Source organism: Hylaeus volcanicus, chromosome 2, assembly GCF_026283585.1.
Source record: "Hylaeus volcanicus isolate JK05 chromosome 2, UHH_iyHylVolc1.0_haploid, whole genome shotgun sequence".
In the NCBI taxonomy this organism is placed as follows: Eukaryota; Metazoa; Arthropoda; class Insecta; order Hymenoptera; family Colletidae; genus Hylaeus; species Hylaeus volcanicus.
Window position 1 is genome coordinate 15,523,757 of NC_071977.1, and position 16,963 is coordinate 15,540,719.

General features: G+C 34.6%; 1 protein-coding gene across 6 annotated transcripts in view; it reads right to left on the reverse strand.

Annotated features, from left to right (window-relative positions):
- The window catches only part of LOC128872863 (transcription factor cwo), a 122,860-nt gene extending 120,026 nt beyond the window's left edge, over positions 1-2,834 (reverse strand). For 2 of the 6 annotated variants that reach the window (XM_054115976.1, XM_054115977.1), the window contains exon 1: positions 2,123-2,834. The gene's annotated coding sequence lies outside the window, so the exon portion shown is untranslated. The remainder of the gene's footprint in view (positions 1-2,122) is intronic. The other 4 variants (XM_054115979.1, XM_054115981.1, XM_054115980.1 and 1 more) reach the window with 4 other exon arrangements.
- Positions 2,835-16,963: the final 14,129 nt, after the last annotated feature.

Below are 16,963 nucleotides of genomic sequence, written 5' to 3' on the forward strand. Positions count from 1 at the left end.
TATATATATATATATATATATATATATATATATATATATATATATATTCGCTTTTGTTATCCCCTCTCCCTTTATTTTACTCTATTCAATTAAAGAAACAAATAATAATTTAGACTTCTTATATAGAGTTTACAGAAATATCAATTTTATCTTTATAAATTTAAAATAGATTCTATATAATAAATTATTTGTAAAAAGAAGTGGGATCCGATAAAAGACTTTTAAAAAGTAAAAAAATTACGGCAAGTGCATGAAAAAGTGGAGGACTCAAGGAGTTATCATTGAAAAATAGAAGATCCCCATAAAAAACTACAAGAAAGTAGAAAAAGATGTGAAATCGAAATGAGCTGCCAGATGATTTGCCTAGATTTCCGCGGCCTGGAAGTCAAATGCTTGACGTGGCCAGGCAAGGCATTCTTAGATCATCGATACACATACTTTCTCTCTCACAGACTTTTAGGTAATTCGTCAATTTAAAACTCTGACAATATTATGAGTACACTTTCAGTATTTTGCGTTTTAATCACATCTTTTCCTATTTTCTTGTAGTTTTTTATGGGGATCTTGTATTTTTCAATGATAACTCCTTGAGTCCTCCACTTTTTCATGTACTTGGCGTAATTTTTTTACTTTTTTGAAGTCTTTTCATTACTATACATTGGCTATACAGTTACTGTACCTTTCACTGTCATAGCCCCCCAAACAAGTGACGCCCCACCACCGTCTTTTACAGTCGGTTTAATGCAATTGTTATTAAATTCTTCTCCTTTGCGACGTCTCACGTATACTTTGCGATCAGATCCAAATCGATTAAATTTTGATTCATCTGTAAAAATTACTCTGTACTATTTTACATGTTCTTTCGCGAAAGCAATCCTAACCCGACGATTTTTTTCTGAAATGAATGGTTTCTTTCTGGCAACGCGTCCGTATAATTGAAACTCATTGAGTCTTCGCTGGACAGTTCTAACACTTTTTAACCGACTTCGAAAAGGAGGAGGTTACTCAATTCGACATGTATTTTTTTTTTCACGAAAATCTGTTGATATTTCATCATGGATGGCAATTGGAGTTTTGAATCTGTCCGCTTCAGATAGTCAGTGAATCTTCCGATCAGTTCTTTAATGAATTTTTCAAGGTCTCGCTTTACGAGGAACGTTGTCTGGTAATATGTTGTATAGCTTGATGTCAAACCATAACAGATATTTTTAATTTTACGGAAATCTTTCCATAGGACATTTCATCCTTCACGCAGTTGTTCTTGCGTGATTTTTCTTCCTTTACTCATCACAGCATTATTGTAATACGTTTAACCGTAAACAATGCTGAGCAAATACTGGTAAATATCGTTTACATGTGGCTTAGCTGTGCGAAACAACAGCGTCCACTACAAAACCGATAGATCGGAACAAAACGTTTACAAAGTACTTATTTTCTGGAAATAAGTCAAAGTTGTACTGTAAATATGTACACCAGAGTTCAACACTCTTAGAAACAAATTGTTGGTACGACTGTATGAACTGTGTAGGATTAAGTCAGATTTTAAAGTTAAAATATAAAGTGTACGTAAATATAGTGCCACCACTGTATGTACACTTATGCAAAACGAAATAACAATATTATTACTAGAGTGCGGATCTTTATGCATTTAAAGGAAATTTGAATGTGCTAGAAGCTACAAAATGTAAACAATATGGAAGAATATAAAAAATATTGAAAGTAAAGTTCATGTTATAATATCTGCAGAATAAAATAAATTCCTATTTAGGTTCAATTTTTGTAGGCACGTTAGCGAAGATTCTATTTTGCATAAAGATCCGCAGTCTAATTATTACATTAACTGTAGAATACATTCAACATACATAATTTTCCATATTACTCTACGCCATAAGTGCAAAAAATCCGCCCTCTACTTATAAAAGATTGAATACAAATACACAGAATTAATACCCAGACCTAATAATCGCGACACTTATGCAACCTATTCATCCAAAAATATTTCATATTCACGACTCAAACTGTAATCGTACCAACGAATAGTTAGTTATCTCTGGTTTGAATCGTTCATCTAGATAAGAATCTCTCCCATCTCTGCCCCCTAGGATCCCTGGGTAGTACTTACGGGTAAAACTCACAAATGTCACGCCGGTTTCGGTTGAAGAAACGTTTTCTTGTCAACGAAGCGATAACGAGCAGAGGAGAGAAATACTGTTCGCCTAGCGACGATAAGGCCGTTGACTCGTTCGACCGCGAAATTCCACGATATACTAACACCGACAGGGCCGTAGGGATTGAACTCGACCGCGTGCGTTCACTTGCGCATCCTCTGGTCTCCTATCACGTTTACATGCATCGCCTCTATTGGTGCGTACACAATGATACACTGTAAATTTCACGCGGAAAATACTTAGCGGCGCTCCGGGTTGTACTCTGGACCAACAATCGCGTTACGTTGCGCGTATGTACGAATACTTGCTCGTTTTCACGCACCCCCACTGTGTCTCCACCTCCTATTACCTCGACACGCTGTCTCGTATCGTGCGAGGTTCGACGGTTTCAATTCCAATTTGGCAAAAACAACGTGGATCGTCGAACAGTCGGTATCACGGGTTGCACAGGCGTGCGTTGTTTCCTTGGCAGGTTACACTACGCGTATAAAGCGCGGCCCTATTCGCTTCTCGCGATGGGCCGCGGTGTGGCATGCAGGCTGGTGGGAGCGATTCAGAGCCGTCTCAGGCACGAAACCGTCGATCCCAGAACCATGTGACTCAAAATCGGAGATACGATTGATTCCTATCGATAAATCGATTTTCGTACGAGGTGGCCAGATCTCTGTACTGCAGCTAAAAAGGGAAAGAAAATGGTCATTGGTTACACTTTTAATAATTACGTATATAAATAGATACCATAAATGTTGTACATTTACATCAATCAAAAAGCACAGAAATTGATAGGGTATCGAGGTTTTTTTTCTCTTTCTAACGGTGGGACATTTCCATTTACATGCAGGCCTATGTCGGCTCTGCTCTATTTGTAATGCGTATCTTTATGGTACCACAACGTTAAACCATTGGAAATCAATTGAGGTGTAGAAATTAATTATATGCCTTTATATTTAATTATTTATAACTGTAGTTTAAGTAGGAATAATTAATTGTCATTTTGGTGTTACGTGTAAAATTAGCAGCCCTAAATTACCAACCTTTATATTCAATCATTTTTGAGTCTAGTTTAAGTAGAAATATTTATTTATTATTTTGCTGTTATATGTTAAATTACCAATCTTCTGTGGTTCTCTACCTAATCTCTATTACAATAAATTTATACATATAATGCATTAACCTAAGTCTTAAGCTAATAACAATTACAACGTAAGTATCCGTATGTATACATATACGAAGTTTAGGAGCTACAAATTTTTGCTAATTTTGATAATTACAGTCATTGCAGAAGAATAACAATATTGCAATGACCATCAGGTTAGGACGTAGGTTATGCGTTTACTGTAATAGATGAGGGTGAGGATGTAAAAGTACTTAAATGTACTCAAAGTGCCAAATCACAAGTAACTATATCTGTTTAAACGGTAGTTATAAATTATTGAATCAAAAAACACAGAATTCATTTTTATATCTAGTACTTTGAAATCTTTAAGTTACTTCTGCACCTTTATATTTAATTGACTTTATGTTAAATAAAATAGTCTTGGCGAAGTCTAATGGAGACAGATATAATTCTAATTGTAAAATAAAAATTTCAGACGTTTGAAAATGTATACAAATACATATGACTGTATATAAGGACACTTGAATAAACTATAAACTATGTAACAAAGATGACAATATGATAAAATACCTACATACAAAAACTACAGTCAGTTCCACAAGTATTTGTACCTTCTATGTCTACTGAAGACACTTTTTTTAAATGAACTGGTAGGTTTGATGTTTCCAAAAATGTATATATTTCATTATACATATGTACATGAATAAACTTTATACGTGTATATATTTCTAATGAAAAATTGGTTTAGGGAAATGAAACCTACCATTTAATTTTGGATAAATGTCTTCAATAGACATGCTCATAGGACAGACTGCATATACAGTGTTCTTATGGGGAAAGTCACTTACACAAACCCTTTATACTAACACAAAAATTGAATTTCAATAATTTCCTCGAAAACTTCAAATTGAAGATCCCCAATTCGTAACACAAGCTAGCGACTGATATCGCTTTTGTCTTTGTTATTCAATAAGATCGTCCAGATAGAATTGTCAAAGTTATGCTTATCAAGTGACCAATTTCGACGACATTCTTATTGAAATCACGATATTGTTATCAAAGATTTCGACGACATTCTTATTGAAATCACGATATTGTTATCAAAGATTTCGACGACATTCTTATTGAAATCACGATATTGTTATCAAAGATAGCAACTAATTGTAAGTGATCGTTACGTAGTTTGATATATATATATATTTTTTTTTAATCTACGGTATCTGAGCAACATGCTTATTAGCTTTGCGAAATGCGATAAGACAATTTCTCTTGTTCTTGGTGCATCACGTGTTGATAACATTACGTGTGGATCGATACAGCAATCTTGAAGTAATCGCAGCGATAGGCGTACATCTAAACTGTTGTAAATCAAAACAAAGAATATTAACACATTGTTGACCAGCAATTTTACACAGAAACGACTTCATGTCGCCGGCTATTATTTCGCTAGTTTTGTACTACTGAACTATTGAGTGATATAAATCTATATACCGAGAAAAGTATAATATATTCTATTGTTAATAAAGAATCAAAACCGACAGGACTAAACACAATGCGCAAAGCTTTTGCAATGTTCTATACATATAGCCCTGGGTTTCATAAACTGAAATAGATAATGCAAATGCAAACACGATTTTACTCGTGATCGGTCAACAACGTTTGGGCATGAAAACACGAGTTAAGAGTTAACTCTTGACCGGTCAACAATGTGTTAATCTACAATAGAAATATAGATCCGTCTCGAAACGATACATGATCGCAGCTGTGTACACTTCAACCGCGTTTTCTGGTTGATTGCTTCATTCTAAACAAATAAATTATTTAATTTTTAATACGAAAATATCGTTTATCCTCCGGTTCCAAAGTCTTAGAAAAAAAACGTGTCGATAATTTATCGTCTTACACAGCAGCTTGAATCATATATCAATAAGGATAATTGAGCGTCGAGTTGAAAATATTGTAGATATTCTACATATTAACATACGTATATCAGCGTTTCTGAAAGTAGGGGGCCTTATGATCCAAAGACGACCCAGAAGAGAACTTTGAATGTAGAGAAATATGGACAATATTTATTTGAATTAATGTGTTGGTCGTCAGAGTTTAACAAATTGCTTTGTATAAAATAAATTAAAATTCTACTTGACAGTGACCCGTGACATTTGTCAATCTCTGAACAATGTCGTCATGTTGTATCATTGCGAAATTTAATTATAAATGTTTATACACAATTACGTGTAGTGGTTACTTCCACACTGTAATATTTATAATAACTAGACCGGATTTTTATGCAAAATAAAATCTTCGCGAACATGCCTACAAAAATTGAACCTAAATAGGAATTTATTTTATTCTGCAGATATTATAACATGAACTTTACTTTCAATCTTTTTTATATTCTTGCACATTGTTTGCATTTTATAGGTTCTTGCACGTTCAAATTTCCTATAAATGCATAAAGATCCGCAGTTTAATAATAACTAATGATTCTATGCCCTTGGAGAGATTGTGATATGTATACCACATATTTCATTATTTTTAAATTTTAGTTTAAGAAAATTATACAGATAAGTTACGTGCTATACTATAAGGTTTGCAATTGTTTGTCTATAAATTTAGAGTATAAACTTTCCTTTTATACTAAAGGAAAACTTTCCAAAGGATTTGGAAAGCACTGGCACGCGTTATTGCTCGTCACCGTAAACAAACACCATAACGTAGTTTTGAATATGCGTACAACATTCGTTTGACCTGTATCAGAAACTCAAGGACCACGAATTTCACAACGGAAACAATAACAAAATTACCAGACGTGCCACCAATGAAACATTCCTGCTCAGCGAAATTTCTCGACAGTAGGCTTTCACCCTTCAGTTTCCCTTCAGTTTTCAATCGTTATCTGTTACATAAAAGTTTGTCCATATCTGTGGGATGGTACCACTCTAACCCAGACCATCAATCATCACATTTACGTGAAATTATCCTTCCATCCGCAGTCTGTGGTACTCCAGTCTGGTAATCTATCTTCTTTAGTTTTCAGGTACGGTGAAAGGTGAAGCAGGGTGAAAGTCAGCGACGAAAGGGGTGAAGTAGGGGCTTGAGACGCTACTGACCAGGACGACGGAGTTTGCGAACGCGCAGAGGGGCATGGAAGGTGAGGAATGTTCTGGCCACGAAGCTCACGGGGGAGAGGAACAAGCAGTTACCACGCTATGTGACACGTGCGCGTGACGTCACGGGGCCGGTCACGCGAGTACCGTGTGCTCCCGGTCACGTGTCCTGTCACGCGCTCGTTTCACCTCCTCCCTGCCCCTCCCTAACCATTATTCCATTCCAATATTCCATGCCGTGCCGCCACACCGATTGCATCCCTTCCTTCGAATCCGTCGACCGTCTTTTTTTCTGCCATTTATTTTTCTCTCCTTTTTCGCGTCCGTTCTCTATACGCGACGAATTCTCTCAATCTTCCCTTCAGATACAGTGCGGGACAAAACGATACAACTCGCAGAAATATACAGTTACTCCCAAAGTTGAGCGTACACCTATAACGATAATGAAAAGTGGCAGGAAACTGAATGTAAACACACGTATTCAAAAGTAAAAATACAATATATATTTTATTTACATATTGTAACAGGTAATTCGTAAAAGAAATTTTAAATAAAATCAACTATTTATCTATATTTAATAAAAAACGTTAAAGTATGGCTGTTTTGCTAACACAAAATTTAGCGTACAGAGTGAGAACTGTTTAAAAAAAATAGTCTTCCTCGATCTTCATTTTACAATATCAGTGTTTCAAATGTTTTCAACGATGCCTTCTTCCTTTGTTTTTCGGTGCCAAATTACAGTTGATCGGCACTTTACGTTGTGTATTAACGATATTTTGTATCATGTCTCCAAAAAGGAGAGAAACCGATATTTTTACCCGAAAATTAGTTATAAAGTTGCACTGTCAGGGTACATCTTTAAGAGATATCGGAAATATAATAGGTAGGACTCATTTTACCGTTCAGAAGATTGTAAACAATTACAAATATAGTGGATTATTACGCAATGCAGCCGGACGAGGAAGAAAAAAAATTCTAACAGAAAGGGACGAGCGGTTTATAATTCGACAAATTAAAGGTAATCTTTCAAATTAGTGTTCCAAAATTAACGGCGCGAGTTTCATCGAACATTAACAAGTCCATATAAACGGAGACTGTTCATCGAGTATTACGCGATAAGGGCTATAATGGTAGGGTAGCACGTAAGAAACCTCACATTTCTACAGTGAACTGTAGAAAACGCTTGGAATTTGCAAAAACATATATCAATTGCGATCAAAATTTTTGGAATAACGTCATATTTTCCGACGAAACAAAAATTAATTTATTTCATTCTGATGGCAAAATTATTGTATGGCGAAAGCCAAATATGGAATTTCATAAAGCCAATACGGTTCCAATGATAAAGCACGGTGGCGGATCGGTAATGCTTTGGGGCTGCATGGCAGCTAGTGGTGTTGGTAATATTTGAATATACCGATACGATAATGGATAAGATGAAATATCTTTACATTCTACGAGAAAATTTGAAGCCTTCTGCTGAAAAATTGCAAATGCCATACGTATATTACTTTCAGCATGACAATGACCCAAAGCATACGGCATACATTGTTAAGGAATGGTTGTTATATAACGCACCAAAATTATTGCACACTCCACTACAATCGCTGGATTTGAATCCGATTGAACATTTATGGAAGAAGTTAAAAACAAGATTCAACCGTTGTCACGTTACTAACAAAATAGATGCGAAAAATAAACTTAAGGAAATTTGGGAAAGTGTCTCTAATTCTACCACAAGGAATTTAGTAGAATCTATGCCTAGACGTTTGCAAGTTGTCATAGATGCAAAGGGATACATGACGAAATATTGAACTTGTATTTAATAAGTGTTGTATACAAGTTTATTTGGTGTTCGCTCAATTTTGTGTTAGCAAACAGCTATACTTTTACGTTTTTTACTTTTGAATACGTGTGTTTACACTCAGTTTCCTGGCACTTCTCATTACCGTTATAGGTATACGCTCAATTTTGGGAGTAACTGTAGATAGAGCTATGTGAACTTTGATAAAACTATGATAGAACTACAGTGACTCACGAAAGTATTTGAACACTTAGTACGAAATACTTTATTAATTATAATAGGTATATTATATAACATTTACTGAAATATTATTAACAGTGTAAGGAGATACGACTCTGCAGATTATATAGGTAAAGTTTCAAACAAATCGAAATATGTGTAAGGATATTTATTTCGAGGTTCGGCGTAAAACTGTCAAAATTCAAAGACAACAGACAACATATCACAGACAAAATCAAATCGCAATACAAAATACAAAATGAATGACTAATCAATAAATTACTAACACAAGCATAACCGACAACTATAAAACGTATAAAAACATACCTAGTGGTTTTAAATATTAACATTCATTCAACATTCGCATTACAATACATTACGATTACATACATAAACAATAGAGTTGAATTATTTCTTGTAAACATAGAGATTGCTGAAGCCACAAAAGTATTTGAACAGGTAATTTTTAAATCTTTAATATTTAGTAGGTCCGCCTTTGGCACGAATAATATCCTGTAAGCGAGTATGCATACTGTTTACTAACTTTTCTATAATACTTGGCGAAATAGAATTCCAAACTTGAAGTATTTTTTCCTTTAAACTTGCCGTGGATGTTATATTAAATTTTTGAAATTCTTTCACCATTATTGCTCATAGATGTTCAATCGGGTTAATATCAGGGCTTTGTGGTGGTGTAATTAACATGTGGGAGGTATTATATACAATCCATTCCCTAACAATTTTTGCAGTATGCTTAGGATCATTATCCTGCTGAAAGTAAAAGTCTTCGTATATACCCAATTTTCTTGCACTTTCCTTTAAATTTTGTTGTAAAATGTTCAAATATTTGTATTTATCCATTGTCCTTCTATGAAGATCAAATTTCTGGTGCCGTTTGCCGCCATACACCCCCAGATCATAACTGAGCCACCCCCATGTTTCACTGTAGCACATAAGTTCTTTTGTTCCATCTCTGCATTTACTTGTCTCTAAACAAAATTCCGTCCGTTCGACCCAAAAACGTTAAAGTTTGATTCATCTGAAAATATCACTTTATGCCAGAATGCATTATCTTTACTAATAAATTCTTTGGCGAACTTCAATTTTTTCCTTTTATTAGTATCACTAATATATGACTTCTTTTTGGGAACCCTGGCATGATAATCATTTTCACGTAGCATTCTTCTGCATAATTCTGGATGCACATCTTTATTACAATTCTGTTTAACTATTGTTGCAAGTTTTGTAACAGAAAGCTTTGGATTTTTTTTTCGCAAAGTAAAGCTCTTTTTTCCCTTTCGGTTAATTTCTTTGGTCGGCCTGAACGGTATTTATTTTTTAAAGTTCCTTCAGATTTCGATTTCTTAATAATATAATGTATTGTAGATCTATTTATATTTAATAATTTACTTATTTCACCATACGTCTTTCCTTCTTTACGCCACTCGACAATTAATTTTCTCTTACTTTCAGGAATTTCAGATGTTTTAGGACACATGATCAATATCGTACTATTTCACAATGAATCCTAAACTCAGACTGACAAATGTATGTACGATGATGACTAACAACAATCAATGTTTACATTTAGTGACCGAAAAATTGAGTTTTCATTGATTCTTGGAACTCACTCTTGTGTGTTCAAATACTTTTGCGGCTTCAGCAATCTCTATGTTTACAAGAAATAATTCATATCTATTGTTTACATATATCGTTTTGTTTGAAACTTTACCTATATAATCTAGAGAGTCGTACCTCCTTACAGTGTTAATAAATTTTCAGTAAATGTTATATAATATACCTATAATAATTAATAAAGTATTTCGTACTAAGTGTTAAAATACTTTCGTGAGTCACTGTATACAGAAAATTCCTGTATACAGGGTGTCTACGTATAAGTTCAGACGTACGCAGGGTGTTAATTCTACAACAAATTTCCAACAAAAAATTACTCTTAGATATTTTGTTTGTGTCGCATTATTCTCTAGTATTTTCATTTTTAATATTTTTTCTGTGTTTTCGACTTGACACTCTTTAAACGGCCATAACTCCACCAAATTACAGTGGAAACTTAAAACTAAGTATATCATTCGAAAGAGCATTAAATTTTTCAACTCCTTGATATAAAACCAAAATTTATTACGTAGATTTAACAAGTGAAAAATTAGGTCAAACTTTACATTGTGAAACTTTCAAAAAATTTGACTCTTTCTCTATCGGTTTTTCGGTTTCAAAGACATAGTTTTTTGGCGGGCACTCTTCGGGAAAAACTTCCTCAAAGTATCAGCTTTGGAATAGTATTGTCAAAAAAAATTGTACGGTGGCATTTTAGGGAGAAAATCCAGAAAAGCGTTCAAAATGCCCGCGTCCTAAATCAAAACTTATCGGTTCCCCTGCGCCGAAAACATCGATTTTTTGCTTTGTGAAATCGATCGTGTTCCAATCTCTATATCATTTTTTCGGTACACGGAGATTGATTTTGATTAAATAGTCTCGAAAAACAAAAATTCTATGAATACATGTTCAAAAACAATTATTATTCACCTCGCACTCAGGCTCTACACACGGCTGAGACAGGCTGGAGGTATCAAAAAATCAGTTTTTTTCCTAATTGGGGAGGCTCGGATGTGTCACTAAAAAATACATCAAATCCGATCAAATACGTCAATACTAACTAAAATACTAGAGAATAATGCGACACAAACAAAATATCTAAGAGTAATTTTTTGTTGGAAATTGGTTGTAGAATTGACACCCTGCGTATGTCCGAACTAATACGTGGACATCATGTACATGTATTATAATATGGTCTAAAAGCAATGTTAATACAATTTGAATACAATTTGAATTTGACTCATTTGTAGTTTCTTAAATGTCCGCTAAGGGAAGACAGCGAGACACTAACGATACAATTAACATGAACCGCTTCTGAAACGCCACTTTCTGGATCACGGTCGTGATCGAAGTTTAATCACGACTGCGATCGTGATTGTGTGATCGCCGTGAAAAATCACTGTTAGTGATCACTAACTGTTACGCTATCCCTACACGTAATACACAGAATCTTATGAGAGGTGTCACACTTTAGCGGTTCAGCCGTGCGGCGGTTTTTTGACCGCGACATATAGCGGTCGAACCGCCCCACAGTGGTCCCCCGGTGGCCGAAAACCTGGCCAAAATAAGGAGTTTCCGGATCTTCGTGAAACTTGGTATTTTAGGGTTATTTTGGCCGCAAATTACGAATCTGGTATCAGAATTGCAAAATTCAAAATGGCGAATCCAATATGGTCGACATGCATATTAAAAATATTAAATTATTATGAATTTGTTATGAAATAGGATTTCTAGGTTTATAGGGCAACATAGTTAGAATACATTGGCAGAAATAACAATAATAAATTAATGTTAAATTAAAATTAAGGATAATAAGGTTTGTTTTAATGCCGCTTAAACAGTCTTATTTTCCTTATAAGCGTAGACTTTAAATTTAAATAACTTAAAATGGCGCAAATTTGCGCAAGTTTTCTCAATTGGATATCATACCTGACATGTTACTTTATATCAAGAAACTTGGCAGAGTATGTCACTCGGTGACTATCATCTTTGTTTTCCTTCCGATTCATCGAAAGATAACTAAAATTTATACCATATTGAGAAGGGTATTACAGTAGTGAATCCAAAGATATTTTACTTTGTTCTTGTGGAAAGTTTATGTTTATAACGTCTACTTTTATGGTAAAATGATTTATATATGAATCTATTGAGGATAAACTTTCTGTGACACAATAAACATGCGCCACTTTTCACGATATCAAGGAGCATGAAATTTCGTCAACTTTGAACCTCTGTTTATCAGTAACCGATTACGATTTTTTTAAATTTCAAACGGCATTTAATGCACTCATATGTATACAATACACACACAATATTGAAAAAAGTGTGTTCGAAACTTCAAAAATTGCATTTTGTCCAGGTTTTCGGCCATCCGGACCACTGTGCGCTCGCTCGATGCGATTCGCCCGCCTGGAGTGTGATACATTATTTCAAATGAGCGCGTTCACATTGGCGATTATTTTCCCGCGAGGTCGCAATTTAGTCGTTCATTTTGAATCTGACTGTCAATGTATGAAGATGTTCGATACAGAAAAATTCATCGTTTTAATATAGAGACAGGACCCTAGTAGTATTTATGGTTGCCCAACGGTTTCCAATAGTTGGGAATCAGGTGGGATATAGTTAGTGCTTTTGCCTACAAATGCCCAAATAAGGGCTTACGTTAAAAGGATTCTGACAATTTTCCTACAAATACCCAATGTTGGGCTAACAATTACTATAGTTGGTTAATTAACAATTAAGAAACTTGCAACAATAATACTACGTCAGACCAACCAAAGCACGCCAACGCCTAAACGTTGTTCTTAGACGTTGTGGAAATCTTGTTACAAACAAGAACCTGTTGTTATATTCTAAAATGAGTTCTTAAGAATAATTATTTATGAATAATACTTGCGGTTTTCTATCGTTGTGCCATAGTTGGCTCACTAAAGTTTTGTTATGTACAGTATATTAAACTTTATTAATTGATTATTCATCAAATTTGTCTACTTTAATTTCAGAAAGCAAAAATGAAAACAAATGAAAAGCTTTGTTGCCGGCACAACGACAGGGCGAGTCTTTTGACTCTTGTTTCTTTTAACTTTTCATCGATGTGATGCTGGGCGGGCACCGTTGTCACTAGACAGTTCATTTTTGTTATCCATTACTTTATTTTATGTTACGCATTGACATTTGCAAGAAAGCACGAATAATGATTGAAAATGACGTGCGCGAAGCCAGTCAAAGTCAGCGAATTACGAATATAATTCGCAACGCGAGTGTTTTATTTTTCGAGTTAAAGGTGAAATGACTGTTATATGTATATTCTGTACAGTTGCATGGCGTCTTGCAGTCCGTTTGGTGATCCGTTCTAATGTAAAACAGGTAAGTAGTAATTTAATATGGAAAGTGAAAGATCCGTCCGTACAACAGTAATGCGTATTGTTTTATTGCGTTCTATTTAATATACATTTTTAGTTCGTGTGAATTTTTGTTCCTAACAACGACGGTTATAAAACAAAAAACTAATCGAAGAAGGCGACGGTAAGGAAGCGACGAGGCACTAATGCAGTTGAACGCGTGTATTTATCACGATTAGACGCGCTTCGTATATAATATTTTTTCTATTTTATTTTTACATAATATAGAAAATAATTGAATTTGAAGCAACTCAAGATGGTGACAATGGAAGTGTTGGTGTTGTACGATCGGAGTGGTTTACGTCTTTAAAAAAAGAATGCATGTGGCCTCCATATAAATTAATGGAAAAATTTAATAAAGCTTTACAAGGGGGGATGTTCAGCCGCGAACGTCATTATTCGTCGCGACTGAGTAAGATACGAATTCATCATTGTTCGCTCGATCCCCAAACATACCACAATGTTTCGAGGAGACATTACACTCATCGTAGCTAATGCGCCTATCAAACATTATACACGGCCTGCACATCATAAACTTGGGCGAGGTGAGATCAGTTTCGTCGGCCAAGGTTGCTCCATTAATGGAGCCAAAAGATTCACACTTCGGTGGTCGGAATCAGGAGTCCAGAACTCCACGGCAGGCCATGCTCACATATGTATCATAACATTCAAACCTACGTGCAATCAATATTTTTCGAAGCAGCTGATCCGTCGCTGTTTGCTGGCGACGGATTCTCGACAGCTCAAGACAGCTGAGCGGATCGAGCGGGCGATGAATTCACAGGCGACTCCAAACCGACTCCAAACCGACTCGCGATCGAGGAGCGGCGCCTAGCAACACGAAAACAGGGGCAACGATCTCTTCGTAAATTACCATATATGGCAATGGCCACATTGAAATTAAACATTAGAATGAAGCTTCTAGAAGCTTCTAGAAGCTTCTGTCGACAAGAGTGGGGAAATCGTTGCCTTCCGGACGAATTTCAATTCTAACGACACTTGTTCGAGACCACTCGAAGCGTTAAGACGTAAAAATTATAAATCGTTCACATCCTCCATATTTTAACATTTCTTGTGAAATATTTGTATCATTTTTTGTGCCACACGGCTTTTTCCCCATCGAGCCAATAAACATTTAACATACCTCGGCTCAATCAGTCGTTATTATATTTTCTTTCCTTATTTTGAAAAACGGGACTTCTCCGTGTAGGAGAGGTTTCGATAGAACAGGGGATAATGCCCGTTAATGAACGTTACATATCCAAAAGTTGAATAAAAGACTAACATTACAACATTTCAAATAAAATATTTTTTAAATATACAAATTGGTTTTTATTTCAATTTTATTATTCAATTAAGGTATAAATCTCATATGTAAAAGAAATAATCTCCAAAAACATTCTGAAAGCTGTTTTATTGAAGTGTACTAGAGCCAATTTTCTGCCTACTGTTGGTTTATTGTACCTAGTCAAGAGTTGGCCCTACGGAAAGAAATTTTCAGTTGGCCTTTTATATTGAAAGTAACGTGGGGCCTACATTGGGTGTGATCGTTGGCTCAGTTGAAGAAAAGGGCGACAATCCTAACCGTTGGCCAACCGATATCACGTCAATGCCCCATCAAAATGCCAACAATAATTGCTACTAGGAGAATGTCTATGACAAATATCAAATCAAAAATATAGTGATAAAACTGAACATATCAAAGCATGGGACGAAATTGGTATCGGAATGGTTGGGAACTGGGACGAACTTTCAACCACAGAAAAAATAAAAAAAGGTAGGTCTATATTTAATTTTATTTCAGAACATATTTGATTTCGAATTAAAGGTATACGTATCATTGCAAAATTTAATTATAAATGTTTATACACAATTACGTGTAGTGGTTACTTCCACACTGTAACATTTATAATAACTAATGATTCTATACCCTTGGAGAGATTGTGATATATGTATATACCACATATTTCATTATTTTTAAATTTTAGTTTAAGAAAATTATACAAATAAGTTATGTACTACTATTAATACATATTAAAATAATAATGCGTGTATGTATTATATCATACTTCTTTGTCAAGCAAGTGATCCCTCTAGAAAAATAATCGCGAATCAATCTTCTGGCCATATTCTCGCATAAGATTTACCAAAATGTCGAAACTAGACATCGACATTCTATAACAATTAAAAAATTTGTCTGGCTGTAATCGAAGTTCACTATATGTATAACAGATGAAACTGACCCATACTTATACGTTTCATATTTAAAAAGTGAACCCATTGTCGTTTACGTTGTTTTTTTTTATTAGTGTATATGCATTACACACTAATTGTATTTGCACTAGACATTTTCCTTCTGCTCCTCACTTTAGAGCGGACGAACGCCTACTGCCAGAAAACTGTTGTTTCAGATATACAATGCGTGTAGAAAGTATTTGTACACCGATTAATTTCCAAAAAAACTATGTAAAATTGTAATTTATTAACTTATTTTTTATAAACAATGACATTCTATATATTCTCGGAAATCTCTAGAATAGATAGATTACAAAAAAAAATAGCTATTTATGTAAGTTGCGAAATTAACAAGAAAAAAACAATTAATCGATAAAAATATTGAAGCAATAAGTATTCGCGCAACTGTTTAATTTTTAAAACTTCATTAAAAAAAAATAAGAAATTTAAATTAATTTACAAATATATAATACTTCCTTCGTAGGATTTCCTTTTGATTTTATAATTATTGTAACTCTTCTAAGCGTTAAATTAACTAAATTATTAGTTATTCGAAATGGGATCTTCTTCAATTCCTCTATTAGAGCCATTTTTAAAAGTGTTTTCCTGGAAATTTGATGTTTTCTAATTCGTACGGAGCAGTAAACTAATGTGTTTAAGTTACAATCTTTACTGTAAATGGTTCGTCGAAAGAATCGTACAAATATTAGGTCTACCGGAAAGTCCTGTCTGTTTTTAGAATAAACCAAAATAATACATTTTTCATACCTTGAATAAGTTTGATTGAATAATATAAGTTTTATCATTATGTATGACACCTTGTCAGCGCGATTGCAAATTTGTATATCATTTTTAATGAGTATGCGCATACTCGTTGAAATTTGTTGCAACCAGAACGGATAGAACTTTTCGGTAGATCTAATACTTATTGCTTCTCTACTTTTACCCACTTTTCGCATTTTTTTGTTAATTTCACAAATGATATTAACTAGTAATTAATGTTGTTTGGACAATATCTATCTTAGAGATTTCCGAGAATATGTAAAATATCATTGAATATAAAAAAAGAAGGTAAAAAACTACAATTTCCCCCAAATTTTACGGGGGGAAATTGATCAATGTACGAATACATTCTACACCTACTGTAGATTCACGCGGGCAAACCGCTTATACATGAAATTCAAACGGTTTAAACGCCTGTTCAACAGCGGTCGGTCGAACCGCGCGAACCAACCGCAAGTGTACCACCGGCCTTAAGGGTCGCACAGATCATTCTGACGTGACGTGACGTGACG